This window comes from Vespula pensylvanica, chromosome 11 (assembly GCF_014466175.1).
Source record: "Vespula pensylvanica isolate Volc-1 chromosome 11, ASM1446617v1, whole genome shotgun sequence".
NCBI classification, from domain to species: domain Eukaryota; kingdom Metazoa; phylum Arthropoda; class Insecta; order Hymenoptera; family Vespidae; genus Vespula; species Vespula pensylvanica.
Window position 1 is genome coordinate 2,475,559 of NC_057695.1, and position 22,084 is coordinate 2,497,642.

Here is a 22,084-nt window from a genome sequence, read left to right on the forward strand (position 1 = left end):
TCTTTTTCTCTTCCACTACACCACGTTAACTCGTTCACATGTGCATTACACGCTTACGCGTATATGCGTGTAGAGATATATATGTATAATACATGTCCGTTAGGTAGCAGTGTAAGCGTTGGAACCGTCTCGCTCCAACTTTCCCAAGTGGCATGCGGGATCCGTCAGGGGCATTCAAATATACAGAGTGCTATTATTTACGAGCTCTGGATACATGGGGTGCCACGGATTCTCGACGAAAAAACGACACGCGTATACTAGCTCGGCTCGTCTTCGACGTTCTTTCTTACCGCGTTTTATCTCGCCCGTTTCCTTGAATTCTGTTTGTCTGTTTGTGTTATAAGAATCTCATGATTATATTATTATAAAAAGTAAAGAAGTTTTTGAAAGAGACTTTGTGTTCTTTTGGCGTAATAGTTGGTGGTATTCGGCAAGACAAAAGGAAAAGATTCGGATCATTAAAACGTTTTCGTTTTTCGAAAACATTTATCTAAAAGATACTAAGAGAAACGGCAATTTATCTTACCTTTAAAAAGAATTATGATTCGAACGTAAACCCACGTCAAGAAGAGAAGTCAGGCTTATTCGGATATGGAAGACTTCTGGCTTCTCTCCTTAGCAACGAGCAAACAAATATCCGAGTATTTATGCTCGTTCCTGACGAGGAGCAGAGCAGCTAGCTCTTCAGTGAGAAAAGCCGAGCAACCCTTCGACTTGTCCAAGAGTAGAATTTTAACGGCGCGACCGTAACTCTTACGTCGACAACGAAATTAAACGGGCTACCAGGTTCGACATAAATGAGAGAAAGAGCCAAAATGGACGAGCAGGAGAAGAAGAGAGAGAGAGAGAGAGAGAGAGAGAAAACAAAGAAAAGTAGTAGTCGCTTTTATTTGTAAGTCCGCTAGCGTAAGTCCGTCCGAATTTCTATCTCCTTTTCTATATATCCAAGAGGGTCGAGAAATTTCAATAAGCCAATTCGGACAATGGAGGATCGACACGCACGTGCGTGTGAGCTTAGGAGGATCGAGTACTCCCAGTACGAATGTATTGTTCACATTTGTTTCGTTCTGGGTTTCGAATGACGTTTGAGGGGGGCGGGGTGGTGCTAAGGGGAGAATCGAATGAAACCGCTGCCAGTGACGTCGTGGGTGCAACGAAGCGAGGGATTCTGTGCATACGTCACAAATTCGTCACGCCTTGCCGATGGAACAAGCGATACCGTTTGGGAACGTGAATCTGCTCTGAGAGGATAAACCGGTCGAACGTTATATAGAGGATGATGATTCAGGGAATATCACGTGAGATATACGATTATCTATGTTTATACCGAATCGGAAAGAGCTAGTGGTAATTCGTAGGATTTCTTTGATAAATTGCTATGGTCACTATGGTAAAAAGGTAACGTTTTTGATAGCCTACAATTATCCGGAACTTGTTCGCTTTGTTCTTCTAACTCTAACATCCTGACTATTTTTTTGGATTGACCTTAATAACCAGATCGGCCCATTTTGACTTTCAGCTTGGTTGAAAGATCGTAATGATCGATAGAAAGATAGATTAAATCTCTCGGAGTTAACTCTCTCGTGAAGTTAGCGAGCAAACACGAGAACTGCTTAGAAGACGATCACTTCGGTTCGAGCGACAATCGTGATAATTGGCATGGCTATCGGACGTCTCGGATATGTATCACCGTGAAATCTAGTTAGCAATGTCGTCGATGTTCGGAGAGACGCGAGTACGAGAACCTTCCTGTCGAATAAATAACGTTCCGACCCCACCGAAAAGGATCCTCCGGCTAAATTCTAACGCCACCGGTTTGCCTTGATTCGTAATAACAACCGTGGCCAGTTTCACAGTGAACGATGCTTTTCGTAGCCCATACTCAGCCGGTCGTAACTTACGTCAGTTTCGAACAAAATTCCGGACAACCTATCATTGTTATCCGACTGAAACTAGTCCGGAGTGACTAATCTTTCACTCGAATATTACTCTGTCTATCTGCCTGTCTCTCTTTTTCTTCCCTAGCTTACATCTGTCAGTATGTTGCGTAGTCGATTGCAAAAAAATATAATAAAACATTTTTATAGTGAAAAAATGTTTTCAATATATAAGCATAGGAATAAAAAATATGTGGAAGATGAGATCTCGATGGTTTATAATTCGTTTATAATTGTTGAAATTTTTGTTAAGATATTTAGTAATATTTCTGATTTTCTCTTGCTACGTGTAAAGAGATTTAAAAGATAAATTCTTTCGTAAAATCTTCACTGGTGGAGTGCTCCATAAGATGCGCAATTTATTCGAATCCTCTCTCCATGGCATCCACACGAGAGCAGATTTCCGTTTTCCAATAAAATCTAGATTCATGTAGTGTCGGTAAATAGCGTTCCGCGTCTTATATGGTGCAAGACTATAAACCAAATCAAATTCAGTTTTTGTGATTGAGAAGAAAGGTAATATCAGAAGATCGGTGATAAAAAAATTTGAGTGATATGAAGTTGCATTAAAGAAATAAGTAATGTATAATACCTAAATATAAAAGTTGAAGCCGGAAAGTAATAATCATTTAATGATACTGCAATATTACTACTGCTATTGTATCTGTGTTCGAGTTTTAAGCATACGACTAGTTCGTTTTCAAAAGGAAAACTGAAGAATGTCGGTGAATAGAAGCCATAAGTATAACAATAAACGTTTCAGGATAAGTCCTACTGACACACTTTCTACATCCAGAAAAGCCAATTATCTACGGAAGGATTTTCTTCGAAGATTCATAGTCTTTTTTTTCTTTGAAAAAACCAAGAATAGCATTGTTCGATTCGGTGACCCAGAGAAGAATCCGTACGGTTTATCTTCGTAGCATATTTCGCCTTTTTCTTGGCAAAGAGAAGATTTACGAGTATTGTTAAACGATGAAACAAGTTGTGCACTTGGGGTGTGAGGACAACAGCTTGTACGGCTTAATATGACATAGGTAGTCGAAAAGCTGCCATTTTAGCTAGCCTACGTGTTAACAATTTCAAGTAAAAGATAATGGAACGACCTTTGCGTAGAAGCTCAGCCAGCGTGTTTGGTCCATCATAAAATCTCTTCGCCGTTAAGGCACAGTTTTCTTCCAACCGATTTCTCTCCTGCCATGTCTTTATAGCTGGAACGTGACCCGTTCAAGAAAGGTTCCTTTGCGATGAAAGAATGGAGATATCGAGATTTGCGAAAACTAGCAACGACGTTAGGACGACACAGTGACCCAGTGAACTTTACGAAGGATGACAACATTTTCTTCAACCATGGAAGATTTATGAAGGACCATAAAGTAATAAAGAAAGGTTATCTATCTTCAAAAAGAAATGTCGAAAGAATTGTTCTCGAATTCTTCTACGATCCTCTGGACTTTTTCTCAAGTTTTTTTTTTGAAGTCCACTTCAGAATGTAAATCTCACTTGCTACTGTTGTATAAATCAATAAGAATCAAAACCCACGAAATAAAGGAAGCAACGCGAGTCAAACTAAACCGTGAAAGTAATTAAAAATACTTTTTTTGGTTTTCTTTTTGTTTTTTTACTAGTCGTTACTCGCGTAGGAAAGTTACCGCGGTCGAAGTGGAAGGCGTTAAATTCGAGGAAAGGGCAAAATTTCTCGAGTGCCGTCGCTGTCGGTTTCTGTCGTTAATGAGGCTGTCGGTTGATGAAACCTACGTCATGGCAGAGCCGCAAAGTGGTCCGACGTTGGCGAATTTGTGGTCGGTCATAGAACTCACATACCCTCTCCCTCTTCCTCTCCCTCTTTCTCTCTCTCCCTCTCTCTTTGTCGTGCCGTAACACGAGTAGTACGATTACGATAAACCAGCGTCGCTTTGCTACCTTTGCTACCAACTTCCGTTTTCTCTTCCCTTATTTCACCCCAACCTACACCTTCGCCTTCTACCCTCTTGTGCAGCCTCTTTCTCTTCGTTCGACGTGTTCTCGCCTACGGTGGGTAAGATAAACGTATACCTACGAGCCCCTGTTCGAGACTTAAATTAAATCCGGCTAATGTAACCGACGGGTATATTAGATCTCTTGTCTGTGGCCTTGAAAGAGAGACAGAGAGATCTGAGGTTTCCTTTAAGCACCACTCGCGTCGAGTCCAAGGGTGTTTCATCAATGAGAAAGATAAAAAAAAGGAAATGAAAAGGATAGACAAAGGAAAAGTCAAAGAGACGATGAAGGTAGAAATCGAGTGTTAAAATGAGAAGACGAAGAATGAAAGAAGGTCGGAGTTGCATTTGCAAAGTTCAGAGGGTACTACTCTAGCATACTTTGAGATGAAAAACTTGTCTTGACTTTTGCCTCTTCTTATTTCTTACACATTTTCATCGATCCCTTCACAAGAGCTTACAAAAGCATTTTTTAACGTTACAATATCGAATACTTTTGCAGTCGGTGGATGATCACGTGGATTATAAAAAGTATACATCTGTTTCTACTATAAAAATAATAAATCGTATTGATCATCGTAAATCGAAAATTAATGTAATCAAATCGATATTATTGTCAGATCGCTTTGTCTCAAAGGAAATTTCATTACTAACGATAGAAATATTGATTGAAAAAGCGTTATCCAGTCATCCACCGACATTAATCGAGTTCTTCTCAGCATGATTTATCATTATCCCGTTGAAAGCAAGAGAGCAAAGTTGGTAAGTCGCGAAAATCGTGAGATATCGCGGCTCGTCACTTTGAAGCATCGAATCGTTCGATCGCGTCGAGCTGCTATATACCATCCACATTCGGATTAATGTTTATGGCGCCCAGGGTATACCGAGCTATCCTTACGTGCCTAGGGGATACGACAAGCTGATAAATATTAAGAACCAACGGGTTGTCATTTTTCTCCATTGACTTTACACTTGGCCGATATTTATCGTTACTTCGGCAGTCCTGCTAAAAACGGAGTCAGACTTTTCGCCAATGTTCCATACATGGATTGTAATTCGGAAAAAACTCGTTAACGCGACACTTTTATTAACTTGGGCGTTGCTTTGTTAACGTCATCGGCAAAATTCTCGAACGAATCGTGAGTAGAAATTACACAAAAAAATTTGCCTATACGATAAAAAAAAGAAAAAAGTTCTCTGCCCTGAGTCTGATGGGAATGGAAGAGACGAAAAACAGATACCGAACAAGTGAGATTAAAAAGAATATCTGATTACATGTAGTCCGCCTAAAAGAAGCGAAGGAATTCCGAATAACTTTTGTAGGGAATTACATATTTGTTTGTAGAAATTATGAATCATCCATTCATAAAATATTCTTTCATAAACGTGAATGTCGATTCTTAGAATTTATAATCGCGCTATTAAAGTTGATTACAATTAATTAATTATTTTGGAAGTTTTTGATATATTTTGACAAATATTTTTGATTAAATATATAAATATTTGAAAAATTTGCATAACCTCAGAAAGCGTTCTCAAAATTCGAAGGAGCGAAAGAAGGTGGGAGAGGTTCGTCTCGTGCCAGCGGTCGCTTAATTAAGCGGGCGCGCGTATACGCTCTCCTGGGGTGGAAAAAAGATCAATAAAATCCCTAGTCTACGGGCGACCGCATTCATCGGCCACCCCATTTCTACAACATATTTTGCAACCTCACCCCATTTCGGGCCGCGCTTCTCCCTCGTCGCCTCTTCCCCATTCCCTTTCTATACGTCCTGTGCCCACGTGCTCACTTCCACCCCTCTATTCTCGGACGAACAGTTGGAGAAACGTTGAGTAGAGGGGATGATGCTGTGCGAGTGTCGTTTGCCGATGCCAGAGAAAGATAAAAACTAAAGTAAAAAAAGAGTAACCGAGGGGAGAGGAGTGAGAAACGAAAGCTTATTAATCGGTATGGAATAAAATTAATAAACGGGTAATAAATAATAATAAAATAATAATAATGTTAAATTTATTGACGATCATGGTAATAACAATAATAATAACAATAACAATAATAACAATGATAATAATAAAATATGTAAAATATAACGAGTAAAAGTAACAGAATTTACGATCACAGTGCATTAATATTGTTTAAAAAATGTTTCGATTATATTTATGTTTTTAGATTAATAAAGCACGCGATGAAATTGGTGTGTCCGCGTGTATGCGTGCGTTAAAGAGAGAAAAAGAGAAGGTCTCGTGCCAGAGAGTGAGGTTTGCTCCCCTCTACTGGCGTTATCCCTACTCCTCACGGCACGAGTCTCTCCTCCGAGGTCGCTTCGACCAACCGGAGATTCTCGACGGACTGTCAGTTAGTGCCGTGGCGCCGTGACGGTATGGTGACCTTTTGCGTGTTGTTCTTTGCAATCTTTCTTCTTCCATCGCGTTGATCATCGATCTCGTGCCGTCGCGCCGAAAAAATTTTCGAAAAAAAAAATCGGTGGAAGGGGAAACGGACAGCTGCTCGGAGAGAAAAAAAGATAAAAAAAAAGAAAACAAACAAATAACAAGCAAGATTATCGTACTGTGATTTATTTTTCTATCAATTTTTGCACCTACTTATGGAGAACAAGCTAGTACTGTGCAGTTATCTTTTTTGGAAAAACTTTAACCAGTGTATAATAAAAAATAATTGTGATTAGCGTAAGTGTTTTATTCTACTTGCAGAAAGTGAATTTTTTTTACATTACATCGAACGAAAGAGAGAAAGTAAAAAAAAAAAGAAACAAATAAAAAGAAAACGCTCGTGTGTTCCGATGATCTACGAGTTCGTGTCCGATCGTGTGTGTTACGCGTGCTTTTGCTGACGGCTCATGTGGATAACAGTTAACAAGGTGAGCATACAGAATTGCGTTATAAACGAAAGTGCTACGAGTGATAATTGGAGAAATACTCTTAGAATTGTTTAAGCCTTCGTTTTTATTATCTTTCATAGTGATTACTTTTTGGGGTGGGAAATACGATGAAAGTTATTCCTTCTTCCTATTAACGAGTTTGCAAAAAATTCAGTCTACGGATGCTGAAATCCTTCCTCATAAATTCGCACAACCCCAGTTATAAAATAGTATCCCCTTAATCCTCTGACTCTGAAATTCGTCGAAAGTGCTACGAAATAACCAAACGTATATCTTAATCCTCCGATGAAGAAGAGATCGTTCTGATAAAGCGACGATTTTATGAGTTGGGTAACGTCAAAGTATCCTACGAGTCACCCTTCCTGGCAGAAGGTGATTGAGGAGAGACGGAAGAAGAAAGTCGGAAAAAAGAAGGAAAGGGAAATGGAGTTTGTTTGGAAAGGCCAGTCGAGGTGTCCCAGAGGGATCGTAGAGGGAGAAGCACGTTGGCGATTAGTAGTTGGGATCTGTTCCTAAGACTTGCTAATTTCCTGCTACTAGAGGAAAATCGGTGAGGTCATGTGGAAAAGGAAGAGGCCATCTATTAGTGGGAAACGAGCTGTAGGACATTACGTGTATACCCTCCTTTAAATCTTTCTCCCCTAAAGATGAATATTATTCTTGCTTTCCCGCGGAAGTATAGGTATACGGCCAGACGGGCAAAATAACGCAACAGGCAATGACGAATGCGAAACGGAAAAGGAAGAGCGAACGAGAGAGAAAGAGATAGAGCGTGGTGAGAACTGGAAATGCTCCAAGCGTATCTCCGGATGTGAGTCTGACGATTTTCTAGGACGATAGACGTGATAGTGGTACTCGAGAAGAGAACCTTTGAATTTTCCTTGAGTTTCTTCATGGCCCTGGTCTGGGTCGCACGGTTAAACGGATTACTTCGTTTGACATTCCGAGTGATCTTTTTTACTTCACTCGGACGACTCCTTGGGATAATCCAAAGAAACTCATTGGATTAGTATCTTTAAGTTACCCTAGAATTTCCTAGTATCCATTTCAACTAGACTAAGTGTTCGGAATAAGACGCAAAGTGAAGTAAGAATAGATGTATTGATATTATCTCGTAGAAAAATCTTACGTAAACAAATAAATAATATAAGCGAATAGCTTCTAACAACGTTATAACGCGGCGTTTCCTTTTGATAAATCAGGGTGGTCCGGTCGCAAATACGGTCCATGACATATTCGTTATTTCGGGTAGGATACGCGAGCGACAGGAAAAGTAGATCCTGAATATTGATGAAAATATCATGAATATATTCATGAGTCTAACAGTTTATTTCTGTGGTAGAAAGAACAATCCTTTTCTCGTGTAGATTCTTTTTTTTTTATAGGGAAAGGATACTTCCCTCTTTTATTTTTCTTTTTGAAAGATAAATTTAAGCGAGTTAATCATCACGATGAGCTAGCTATTCGTTATCCAACGAAGTGGTAGGTGGAAGATCGTGATCCACCGGTTAGTCGCAAATTGATCCAAGAAAGAGAGTCAATGCGATACTCATCTCGATTACGAGCGAATATTCTTCGAGAGATTCTTCACTCTCGGTTCCGTATAATATCTTCATTATGAAAGAAAGACGGTGTACGAGTTTTACGACGTCTCTTGGACTCGCAGTCCCCATCAGAAAGTCTTACCTGCCTGAGGACTGGCCCGTCGAAAGACTGCCGTCGTAAATTATCGTCTAGTTATTATTAATCCGCGCAACGACGAGCGAGTCCTCGCGAACGATCCTTTATAGCCCCTCGACGATCTCTTACCCTTCTCTTTCCTTCCTTTTTTTTTCCTTTCTTTTTCCTCTCTTTCTCACGTAGTTGAAACTCATCGAGAATGGAGAAAGGAATTAGAGAGAAAGAGAGAAAAGAGAGAGAGAGTGAGAGTAAGCGGAAGTGCCGAATTATTCCATAAGTGCCATCAATTTTTTTCTTTCTCTTTATACGAATCGTGTAATGAAATAATGAAAAGTAACAGTTAAAAAGATCGTCGTGCAAAGTGAAAAAATATAAAGAAATTGTATGAATTATTAATTAATTGAATAGATTAGTATGATTGTTGTCAATAATTTTGTCAATAATTGTCAATAAGTTGTCAATAATTTTTTCTTTTGTAAGTAATTGTAATTTCATTCTACAATTATCCGTTATTGATTATTAATTGTACATTATTTCTTTGCATTTATTTTCTCGCTAATTTTTAATTATTCTTGCTTTATGATCAAGATTTCTTTGTATCATCTCTCTCTCTCTCTCTCTCTCTCTCTCTCTCTCCCTCTCTCCTTCTCTCTTTCTCTCTTTTTCTTTTTCTCTTTCTCCCTCCACAGTTTCTTCCCCTACCTATTGCATCAAATTCCAACAATATCCTCATACGAATAATAAATAGGTATCATCATTCCCGCGTAGGCGTACGATGTCATCGAAGTAATCGAAATATTAATTATTCGTTTGCATAATTAACGCGGACGCAATAAAGCGAGCTCTACTCCCATATGCCATCGAAGATTAACGGCAGCGCGACCGAACGTAGATCGCTGATGTTCATTTTGAATATTAACTTCTCGGAAATGAACGTGTGCGTGGGGATGGAGTCGAATAGAAACGCTGAAGTTTAACGTGACCGACACTGAACAGCGCTTTCACAAAGGGACCGAACACATTTCTCATGCGAACCGATCCCATTGTCAGTCATTTCGTTCGCTGTTTTACGATCTTTAGCACGTCTAAGGATTTTAGAATATTCGTAAGATGGGAATATTAATTATTCTTTCTTTATATTGGTTTTTATTTATATATCCATTTACTTATTTTTTTTTTTTTAATATCTATACCTACTACTTTGTATATTTACATTTTTAAAAATTTCGATGGACGAAGATAAGAAAAGTATATCGATATTTCTTTAACATTATTACACATTCTATCTTTATGCCAGAAAATCCTTGACATCGAATTTTGGACTCCCCTTCGAGTGTCGTTTATCCACGCTCTTTCAAAACACGAAAACGAAACAGCGGGTGTCCGAGTACCGGCACGATGACAACTCGACGTCAACGAAAGAGAGAAAGAGAGAATGAGAGAGGATACATCGGTCTCTACTGCCGACGAATTCAAAGTCAGTGGGTATCTCACTGCACCTGATCGCCGGACATCCATCTCTACCCCTTGGCTATCCTTTTCTTCAAAAGGTGTAGAAACTCTGTGGGAAGCTTACCGCTTTTCTACCCTGCACCAGACATGCTTCACTGCGCATGACCGAAAAGTAATGGCTTTCTAATTGCTCCGTGTGGACAAGACGATCTGGTCAGGTACATGTCGAGTGTTATTTACCGCGCGCGACAGTATAGGAGTATTAAGAAAAAAAAAAAAAAAAAAAAAGGAATATTACTCGAAGAAAAACTATAATGTAGATACTTGTATAGTTAATGTGAGATTGTTGAAAGAGTACTCATTATTGTGTCAGATTTTTCTTTCCTCAGAAGACAAGTTAGCAAGCAATATTGCGAATAAAGAAAAGTATAAGATTAAAGTCAGATAAATGAGAAAGATAATTGCAATGGGCATAGAGAAACCAATGATATTAATTGGGTTTTATTGTCGTCAAATTATTGATTACTCATCGTTATCTAATTTTCATTATCTCTGTATAGCTCCGCCATACGACATTCCATACAATAGCTAACATAAATAAATAACTCATTTCGTAATAAGATATCGAAAGATTAAAATCACTTTTATAATTTTTAACAGGTGCATTGGACATGCATGAGTTAATCGGTTTCCGGCTAGGTAATAAGCACCTTCACTTTCAAACTTCTAACTGGCATAAACAGCTGACGAGCTTGTTCGAGCTATTAAACGTATGAATCGTCGATATTTTATTTGAAAAGAAGATCGAAATAAGGAAAAAGAAACCAATTTCTCTTGACGTAATTCAACGTGAAAAAAGATTAGATCGAGATAACTCAGTAGAGTTCATAATAACGTAGGAAAATGATGAAGTCGAGTTAACCATAGGATAATAAGGGAAATGGTTAACGAGGGGTTCGTTAGCGTCAAGGAAAAGGTCATTGGTATGGGAATAAAAATCCAGTTCTCGCGAAAAATAGAAGCGCCATGTTATACGTGATAGTTTTCCGTGTATGTTCGTACGCGTTTATCTCTGTGTAAGTGTGCATCGTGCGAACGCAGCGACTCGGAAAATTACGACGTCAAAGAGTAGATCTTACGCTTAGGATCCTTTCCCTTTAATAACAAACGACGCTATAGTGACGACGACGCTTCGAGATCGCTTATTATCTTTCTCTCACTCATTCTCTTATTCTCTCATGGATAACGTGTAGCACCATCCAATATTTTTTTTTTCTTTCTTTTTTACCACGATTCACGGTTAAAATCCCCGGGCAATAATGATCAAGCTCTCCCTTCTCCTCCCGCCCTCTCCCCTGCTACTATTCAACATCACCATCATGAAGTTCGGATAATTGATAGAATCGGGAAGGGGGATGAAGCCGGTAATTGTTTTGTGAATCCCAATAAATTCGATATTCAAGCGTTCGTTCAATAAAAGCATACCTGAAAGTGGTTTGATTTTCTGTAATTGGTGGTCCCTCACTTCACTTCCGCTTTTCCAAGTCAGTTTTGATATCGGTTAAAAAAGCAAATTGAAAGATTGAAAAGGACCTTTGAGTGGAACGTCCATTTAAATCTGGCATTTTTATCTGACTATTATTTTTTAACAGAAAGGAATACATTTTTCTCTGTATCGTTTTTAACAAAAAGATTTTATTGGAACTCCTATTAAAGAGCAAACGGCTTGTATTAATTATCATATTCAAAGTTCTTGAGAGAAGATAACGGTTAGACTCTATGAGAGCTCCTCATTGATGTCTTTTCATTAGGTGTATACATATTTATATGATATAGCATATATCCTTAGGTTTCAAATCATAAATGTCAAGGAAACAAGAATATATTCTTCCTTTTATTCCAACCTCATCGATTTTTATCCCTTCTTTTTTCGCTCGAACTCTTTTCGTCTTCCTTCTCTCGACACAAGCAAGTCTGCGAAAATAAAATATGCGGGAGGACATAATGCTACCTCCTTAGGGATACACCTGACATGGGAGAGTCGCGAGAACCCTGTACCGAATATATCCACCCTCGAGGATAAGCGGTCTCGCCCATAATTCATTCTAAATACTCGTATGCTAATAACGGCGCTACGTTGCAACAGAAATTTACTATTCCCCAGGTGTTCCTCTTGCTCTCTTCCCTTTCGTTGTTGTAGTCCCTCTCTTTTACTTTCCCCGTATCTCTTTTTTCTCTTTTTTTAACATTCTCTTCGACTTGCACCATTTCTCTTCTATCAACTATAAATCTATCCAGTTTTACACTAATCTTTTCTAATTAATATCTTATTCATTCGATTCGCCCATTATGGATCAATTCTTTACATTCATTATTTTCTATTAAAGGAAATTATTAATTACGAGATTTGTATGACTGATTCATTCCGTATATTACGAATAACGAGGTTGTTCTTTATATGTCCAAGGTTTACTCTTTCTTGAATTTTGTTTGAATTTTTCTCCTGCGACAAACTTCCTGGGAATGGACCACCGGTAGGCGATTGTACCTTTCCTTCTTTTATTCTTTCTTCTTTCGGCACAAGAAAAAGGGAGTCGAGGTACTAGGGCGATGAGAACTGTTGCAAAGTGGAGATGATATATCAACAGGCAGGTCGAGATGACGACCCGCTGTGCCGCGGTTACCTGCTCCGTAGTCTCACCCAAAGCACAGGAATATTTTTCAACGTTTTCGATGTTCGTTCTTCGGTTCCCTCTCATGCTCTCAAGCCGAGCATGATTATTCATATTTCTAACGTCGTGAAATGTTGGAGTATTAATCGAACGCGTTCCGCTAGCTTTCACGAAGTAAGAGGATATTATTGCGAAATTTATTTGGAATTCTTTTCCTTCTTTTTGTTTTTGTGTTTTTTCTTTTTTGTCTTTTTCTCGTTTTTTTTTTTTTTTTTACTTTTTCGTTGAATATTCATACGTTCCGAAGTCAATGGGAATTCACGTGGGATGAGAGGAATGAAAAATATATTCTCGAAACTACTCGGAATGACAGGTAACATGCAAATCGATGTTTTTATTTTAACAAAGATCATATTTTAGAGAACTGGTATTATTCGGATGAAAGTTAATCGACAGCAATATATTTGGAAATTTTTTAATATTCCTAATATTCCAACGCGAAATCAATGATCGAGCATTTTAAAAAGATTATTCGTGGACTCATGACGATACACGTTATAACAAGGGAAAGTCGTTTCGCGAAATCAATTAGAAAATTTTGATTTGTCCGTCGAAAACCGAGTAAGTTATCGAGCACGTAATCATGACCGAATGTGTTGCCGTGGCCACGAAATAATAATCACTTTGAAAATTGCGGAAAGCTTTTAGCAACGTTCCCTCTTCTCTCCCATTATTGTTATCCAAGTTCGAGAGAACCAAAGAGAATAAGGAAATAAATTGATCGTGAAACGTACGAACTCTCGGGAACAGATCTCATTCGTGGCGTTTTAACGTAAACGATCTCACGGGTCTCGAGTCAAGAGAAAGAAAGGATTTCGTTCGACCGTTCGAAAATCAGATAAAACATTGAGTTTGATACCCGCATGCAATAGCGATCTCGATCTTAACGTTTCTTGCGTAGGACTGGTAGGAAGAAGAGAGAAAGAGAGAAAGAGACAAAGGTACCAAAATTGGATCTTTCGATTCTATCTGTTTCTTTCTGGTTTTTTGCTCTTCCTGTTTCTCCAGAAAAAAAACTAAAGGACAAAAATAGAGAAAAAAAATTGGTGGCAATACGATCGCAACCGCAGGATTTAACCGGACTCTTTCTCTTCTTCTTGTTACGTTCCCCGTTCTCTCCCCTCTTCTTCTCCAATCTCCGCCCTCCCACCCTCCTCCTCGCCACGCTTTGAATGTCACACTAACGAGTTCGGCCGGTAAATTATTTTGTAAAGGGGCGTTTTACACGCCTCAGCATGGCACACGAGTTATAATTTCCGCAATGGCGACTTTATAGAACTGGTCGGTCTTTTGCTTCGGTAACGCAAATACGCACTCTAAACGTTAGCCGTAAACCGTAATCAATTCCGCGTTTGGTGTCGTATAAGCACCGAACGGCTTAAGAGACGAGGAAAAAGAAGATGGAACTCGGGTCGTGAGCCTTTTGAAATACCACAGATTGGCTTCGAGTGTAAAACTTCTGCGTATGTGATGTATTTTTATGAAACAGGATTTATAATTAAGCGTATAATTTGTTGGTTAGAAACTCGAGCGAGGTAACTCGGGTAAGTTAATCAAAGGTACATTGTATGAACTTTGATAAATTTGTTCGGGCCTAACAAACTGTTCGTTTCAAATATATAACATATCGAAGTAATATATAAAATTTTCTTCATTTCGACTTTTACAAAAGAATGAATTGAATATCCATCGTAATCTGTAACTGAAACAATTCAGGTTGGCTTTTTTTTCCCTTGAATTCACCAAAACGCGATGGATTAATTTAAAGGAAGACGAGACAAGGAGGATCATTTAACGAGCCGCGAACCCGTTCTTCTTTCCGACGAATGCTGAACGACTCGTCGCTCTCATCTTTGCTCGTTCTGTCTCTTCTTCGGTTGGAAAGGCAATTAGCAGCGACGCTCAAGCGGCATCTTTGATCGTACTTTATCGTTCAAAGAGGAGACAGTCGTGGATTCATTAATTCAATATCAACGGAGTCGCTCTCGCGGAGTTTACGTGTGCCTTAATGGAACGTAAATCGCGTGAACGATTAATAAAGGCCGGTGTAGCGAATTAATGGTGCCGAACGCGCGAAATGTATTTTCTCGCTTTAACGAGCACGACGATCGAAGTAAGTACGTATCGTGTACACCTTTCCGGTGTTTGAAGCTGCCCGCGCATCTGCGATTTAACGTTATATCGTAACATGTTCGCGATACATCAGCATCTTTTGTTATAACTTATAACTGATATTTTTTTTCGATTGCCAGATAATCCGGCTTGAAAGTAAAAAAAGAAAGTATTACCTTCATTAACTTTAAGTACAAGTTTAGATCAAGATATTAAGTCGCGTTAACAGCATATATTCGAACATATAAAAAAAGAGTTGTCCAATTAACTTCTTACGTCTGAATCTTAAGGTTACAAGTATTAAGTCTTCACTGAGAGAAAAGTTGGAGAGAGAGAGAGAGAGAGAGAGATAACACGTTCGATGTAGTATGTCGTTACATTTGATAAGGGGATGGAAATAACAGGAGTGAGGTTAATTAGTGTGACGGCGAGGGGGCAAATTGGAATGTCGGAGTCTGAGAGAGGATAAGAAAAAGAAAGAGTTGAAGACAAAAAGGGAAAAAAGAAAGAAGGGAGGAAAGAAAGAGGAGTCCTTTTTTCTTTGAGAGAAGAATTAGCATGCAGGAGCCAACGTCCGGTCGTATACGCCGCGTGCGTTAAGTAAAACATTGTGGAGGATGAAGAGGAGTAAGAGGTAAAGGGAAGGTCAGTCGCGTGGCGGTACGTTCACCAACTTCGAAACGGTAGAAAGAGAGGAGAATGGGCTTCCAACACGAAGCAATAGTTACCCTTTAATGCATGCGGGTGTCCTTTGTGCCTTTGGCTACTGTCCTCTTCCATCTCTCTCATTCTGGTTACACCTCAAATCCTTGGACCCTTTTCGTATTGGTGTCTCTATCTAGGGATGGCTCCTCTCACATACAAAAATACAAAGTAGAGGGACGTCCAGGCTACGCGTGCCGATTCCTACACCAAAAAAGAGAGAAAGAGATTGTACGTGTGTGTACGTGTGTACGTGTGTGCGTGTATCAAAGTAGTAGAGAATATTGTACAGAGAGGGGAGAAGGATCCCAGGTATCGTCTACGGACTTCGTCGTAGGAGGTGGAAACCACCGTCATGACAAACGCCATGTAACGATGGACACAGAAGAGCCACCCTTCATTTCGTATTCCATTTCACTCTCCTATTCTCTTTTACCTCGCTCATCGTCCTTTGTTCGAATTTCCTATAGCGGTGCTAGCCTTACCACTTTTATTTCACTAAAACTTTTTTTCTTATTTCGATGTTAAAGCGTAGATTAATGATGGCCATCGTCCCTTTTCTTTTTCTTTTTTTTTCCCCCCCCTTATGCTCATACGTATCGTACTAGTTTCTCGTGGCTAAAAGATTTGATAGGTTAGTCAATTTACATAATGGCAAGAACTATGTGTGAACAGGGTACTTCAATATGAGTTCTCATACGCGTGTAGAGTAGATAGGTTAATTTAATTCTCTCGTAGGATACTCGTATCACAGTGGAATTAACCGACGAATCTTCGAAATTGCGTTCACTTGCGAAGAATCTGCTCCCCAACAGGAGCGTGAAACATCACCGCTTTTTCCTCGAGGACAATGAATTATTTCGTCGGGGCGAACGTTTTCATTCGCTTCTCGTGCGTTCAGCGAGGCAAGAGGAAACGGTCGAGGCACGGAGAGAAAGAGATAGGGAGGAAGAGAAAGACGAGAGGAGGAGAGAACATACACCATACCCTTTCAACTCCGGATTTTACTCGGAGGTCGCGCTGAAATCGTCGCTTAGTCGGACAGTTTTATCTTGCGGTTCAACCGGACGACTCCCTTTCTCGAGCTTATTTCTCCCCATTATGCGCTTTGCAGGATAGTGAAAGAGGGTCTAGTAGGTTGTAGAGTACTCGAAAATTGCTAATACTACTTGTTCTTCTGTGATCTAGTCCTTTCCTTTGAAACAAGATTTACAATTATTGCTTTGTCGTTAATCGAGATATAGGAAGATATTAATATCTGTGATAAATAATATAAGATAGGAAATGATCGTAAAATAGTTTTTTCGGTTCACAATACTGTTTTGTGCAAAGTGAATGTGGAATGGGGTAGGGAAGGTGAAAGAAATCAATCAACAAACTGCTTACGAATTCAATTACGTCAGCTTATAGACTCACTATCTTTCTTCGTCTCTTTCTTTTTTACATCCATCAAGGAAGATTAAAAAGATAAAAAGTACTTCTCTGTTTTTCTTTCTCCTTTTCTCGTGCTTTCTAAGCCGTACACGACGTTTCGGAAATCGATAGCTTACGACGAACGACGGCTTACCTGATGTGAAACTTTCAAGATCACGAAGCATTTGCAAAACGTTCAAGCGTTTGGGTACGATAAAGCGCTTGAAAGCAACGTCGTCGCCGTTTCGAAAGAGTCGCTCGATCGGAAGTAATCGACGCGACGTATCGATCCGATTTTCTACGACTTTTGTCAAGCTGCGCGTGCAGTAAATTGGCCGACGTACTGCGACGAGTAGTACGATTTCAGGGCCATTGTTTTACGAGTAATTAACGTTCCCTCCGGCGTATCGACGACGAATTCGCTTGCCGGATTGAACTCGATTGTAAACCGAGCGGATTATTCGTTTATGTTTTGCTAAGAACAACCAGGGATCTATTTCCTTTTACAACATCGGCTAATTAACGCGGTGTGTTCGATAGGAAAATTGAATTATTTCATAGCCCGCATGTCAGTGAATAGATTAATTAGCTGAGAAAAAAGAATTTTCGAAAGAACTAACAATGTGATGTAGATCGTTAGCGATCCGTCGTCATGATTTCTCGATGGTTTATTAGTCCCGTCAATCCTTGATGTTCGGATAAGTTACCTATGAGTCAATCAATAGTAATTGCTTTTCCAGTTGGAAAATTCCTTATTCAGATGAAAACTTGACTCTTGACTCTTCATTTTCGATGTTAATTCCAAAGTCCGCAAGTAAATGGCACGGGTTATGGGTCAAAACGGTGAACGACCTTGATTCCTTTTTCTTTTCCAAGTCATCGGTAATCAAAGCGACAGACATTCCTAGCTATCTCCGTTGCTTTTTCATCAACTATCGAAAGTTTCGCCTGACATTATTCGGAGTCAGAATGAACGCGCTTTTACGAACAGCAGTGCCGTCCTCTTCACGCTCGATCAGTTTCTACCTTTCATCGCGATCGCAAGCTGCGGAGATAGCGACGAAAGAGAGAAGAAAACGAAAGAGGAGGAAGCGGAAGCGGAGGAGCGTTAAGCCCTTGAAGGGGCCGGGCTACCCCTGTTCAAATAATAAGTCCGAATGGAAGTTGGATTCCAGTGCAATTGCCCGGGGCAATTTCAGCGCGACTCGCAATATCCCGGTCTTCGCTCTCTCTCTTTCTCTCTTTCTCTCTTCCTCTTTCTCTTTTTCACTCACGCACTCACTCACTCACTCACTCACTCACTCACTCACTCATTCTCTCTCTCCCTTTTTTCTTTCTCTCTCTTTCTTTCTTTTCCTCTCTTACCAAGAATCAACGCTATGGCAAAGAACTCGAAAAGCTTTCCATTTCACTCCCTCTTTTACTCGATGTCTCTGATATCTCTCCTTTTGCCAAGCTTTCGAGATCTTTAATCGTTTTAACTGCTTTTTGCGACGACCACTGTGAGCGGTTTCGGTGAACGAAACGGAAAAGATGTGGAAGAGAAAAAGTGTATATTTCTGTTTCTCCTTACCACGACGCATTTCGTGTATAAAAAGAATCCAATGAGCGCGCACGAGAGAGAGAGAGAGTGAGAGAGAGAGAGAGAGAGAGAGAGAGAGAGAGAGAGAGAGAGAGAATGAATGGAGAGTTGTCATTGTCCGTCGTATCGCGAAAGGAAGAAGCGTGTTTTATCCCTCAACGGAAAGGACTCTGTGCAAGATCGCGTCTCGCCTTCTTTTCACTTTGCTCGAGAAAAAGGGAGAACGGTGAAGCGAGCCGCTGCTCGTTATTACATCGTGGAACCCTCTAGAAAAGCTCTTCCTAAAGTTTCTACACCCTCGTCCAGTACTCCGTGATGTCCCATTGTCTGATCGTGCCGAGCAGTGAATGGAAACGAAAAAGTCAAGAAGGAAGAGTCATCGTTGCTACTTCTAAAAGTGTTCAGCGACCTAACGCGTTGACTTTGCCGTGAATAAGTACGCGGTGCATATTTAACAGGCGTTTATTTAGGTGTCTGGGGTAAGGAAATTTTGCGAAATGAATATGGTTAGATTTGACATAATAAAGATTGTACTATAACATTTTCTTTTAAGTTATAAACGTCAGGAGCAACAGACATATCGAAAGCATTTGGACAAAAACTACATTTTATTGGTAGGTCATCGAATAGTTAAAAATATCTGTCTGGCAAATCGATAAATTTTCTCAATGTTAAAATCAATGTGCTAAAGATCGTACTAGGTGGTCGAGAAGAAAATAGAACACCTGTAAAGCTGATACAAGACGTGTTGGAGTTGATCAGCTACTCATTCTTGTACCTGTAGTCCTATCCCGGGGTGAAGAGATCAAACGGATATCTAAGATAATCCACTTACTGGAAGTAGGCAGCCTAAGGAAGTAAAAGAGGGTGAGATTGAAAGAGAGAGAAAGAGAGAGAGAGAGATAGAGAGATGCGGTGCGGAAGGATAATAGGGTCTCCCGCGGAGAGGGATTTGAAACGCGCAAATGGCGCTCTATGCCGAAACCCGACGAAGCGTGAGCTCGCATCGGTCGCTTGGAATAAACTGTAAGAAGTTTTTTTCCTTCCTTTCCTTCCTTCCTTCCTTTACTAACTCCACTCTTGTCTTTTTTTCTCTTTTGGCCCCTCTTCCCCCTCAGCCCCCCTAGAAAATCGTTGATGCCCAAAAGTCAGAAAGAACAGTGTGTGGGTCCAAAGGCCCCAGGGGCTTTAACAATGGCGTTGAAACGCCTCTCGATCCTACCTTTAGTCCTTTCAGCTGCGCCGAATTATAAACGAGCCAACGGTTTCCTTCGCTGCACGTAATACCTATACCACGGGAAATCTCTTTACCGTTCTTAAAGGCTGCTTATTAATTCGCAGCGTGCTTTCTTTGTCCTCCATCGAGCGCACGGACATCGGGGGATAAAGAAATGGATCCTAGTCGAGAGAGCGTGACTCAGTTATACTTGGTTATACTCGGTTATACCTACCTAGAGATCACGAGTTAGGTGGATATCGAGATAGAGGGAGGAATATTCGTGATCGAAACGATTCCACGCCGATTGGACCCGCCGTGTTTTCATATCACGAACGTGCAAGATCGCCATAACGTAGGTACCGTTCGTATCGAATCGGTTCGCTCCAAAAATCGTGATGGGATCTCTTGCGGCTAAAGAGAAATGGAAATCAGCTTGGCCGGACTTCGAATAGAAACGATAATCATAAATAGTTATTTTAGTTACCTTATTTGTATATTGGCTAAAGAAGGGTGAGGATATATTTTCTTCTTTTCAATTTTGCATAATAATTCTTAAGGTTATCGTTTTTTCATACGAACTATTAATAATATTGATAATACTTTCTCGTTTCGAATAAATCAGTTAGAATGTCTACTTTGTTAAAGATTCTTTCTTCATATTTCTGTGATCATAAGTTAGTGCATATTGCAGGATTGCTATCAATATAAAGATCATTTCTTAGAAAGGATACAAGTTATCCCAATCCGATGTCCATCTAAATGTTCATGAGAAACAAAGAGCATGTTACTGTGTTTCCTTCAAACTAGAGATAAAAACGAACTGGAGTTTCAGTGTCTGCTCAGAAACTAAGGCAACGTGATTTCTATCGATCTAAGTATAAAGGTTTCCACTCCGCAGTTAAATTCCAGTCTTGTCTCCATACGTAGTTTAAACGATAGAAATCCAAGTTTACTTTCTCTGTTTGTCTCTCTCTCTCTCTCTCTCTCTCTCTCTCTCTCTCTCTCTCTCTCTCCCTTTCTCTTTCTTTTTCTCTTTATCTTCCATTTACAATCGTAGCATCAGTTCTCGATCGTCGTAGAAGGAAATCTTACGTTTCAAGTTAGAGTTCAAGAAAAGGATCGTTGTACAGGGCAACGATTTTATCGACAAATGTGTAACGAGGTCGAAAGAAGATACAGAAGTTTTTCTCATGGGAAATCCCTCCCTCTCTCTTCCCCTCATTTTCTCGTTCTGGTTCGAAGAGAGCTAGAGACTCTAATGCTCCCCGAAGTGTGTCTAACATCTCGAGCCAGCACTGCAAAATCGAAGGGTCCACGAAGAGATTTCCAAAGCCGCGTGTACAATTTTATGTGTATGTACGTATTATGTGTAGATATGTGTATGTGTATGGAAGGATACGCATAGGTACTCGACTAGTAGGCATCTGCCTTTGAATAGATCCATGAAAAGCGTACCCCGTGAATCGAGTCGATATGGGATCCCTAGCCTATTATTAGAATTAAAGCGAGCGTAGCATCTAGTTCTGTCCTCGTTTAGTCCACTTTTTTTATTCTTCTTCCTGTTCATATCCTATTCGCGTACACACGACCTTCGGAATCAGTCTACAAGACACGATGACGTACACCTTGATCCTTCAGGCTACGTTCGCCGATTGAAAATCGCTGACATAGAAAGTACCATAGAAAACAAGTTTTTCTATTTTATGAGAGCTTAACTAAAAAAAAAAAAAAAATTGCTTGAGATATTTTTATAAATATGAAATAATGTCTTTGTTCAATTTTGTGCAAGCGGCTTATCTTGGTCTTTTTTTATCTATTCATAGAATCATTTGTTATTTCTTTGTTCACAGTATTAAAATTATATCGACGACATTTGGCATCGCGTGTTGTTGTATTAAAAAAAAAAAGAAAAAAAAAAGAAAAGAATGTCTTAAACGCGAGAATAAAATTTTCCCTATTTAAACGAAGTCATGAATAATAGCAGACTAGTTCTGGTTCAATTTTGTCGGTGCGTGATTTCGCTTGTATCGAATTGTTCTGTCAACGACGGCGAAACAAGTTGAAGCTCGTTTAAACTCGTGCGGTTGAACGCAGCTTGCGTCGAAATGACGTCGAAATTCTGAGTCCATTATCAAAGTCTGAGCGAGCCGAACCCGTATTCGATGCCGTGCGGCACAGTGTTACTCGAAAATTAACTGTGGCCTGCTTGGATGCGGTTTCACGGTAGGAATTCTATGTAAACAGCCTTCGATCCATCTCTCTACGAAGCTACAAGGAAAGAGGATGGAAGAGCGAGAGGCAATGCGTTGTTGGAGGCTGACAGGGAGAGTACGAGGGACATTTGGTCGAGTCGTTAGCGGAAATTAATATTATCAGTTC

General features: G+C 39.8%; 1 protein-coding gene across 6 annotated transcripts in view; it reads left to right on the forward strand.

Annotated features, from left to right (window-relative positions):
• The first annotated feature begins 6,262 nt into the window (after positions 1-6,262).
• LOC122632768 (discoidin domain-containing receptor 2-like) overlaps positions 6,263-22,084 on the forward strand; it is a 76,692-nt gene continuing 60,870 nt past the window's right edge. For all 6 annotated transcript variants that reach the window (XR_006327944.1, XM_043819935.1, XM_043819937.1 and 3 more), the window contains exon 1: positions 6,263-6,792. The gene's annotated coding sequence lies outside the window, so the exon portion shown is untranslated. The remainder of the gene's footprint in view (positions 6,793-22,084) is intronic.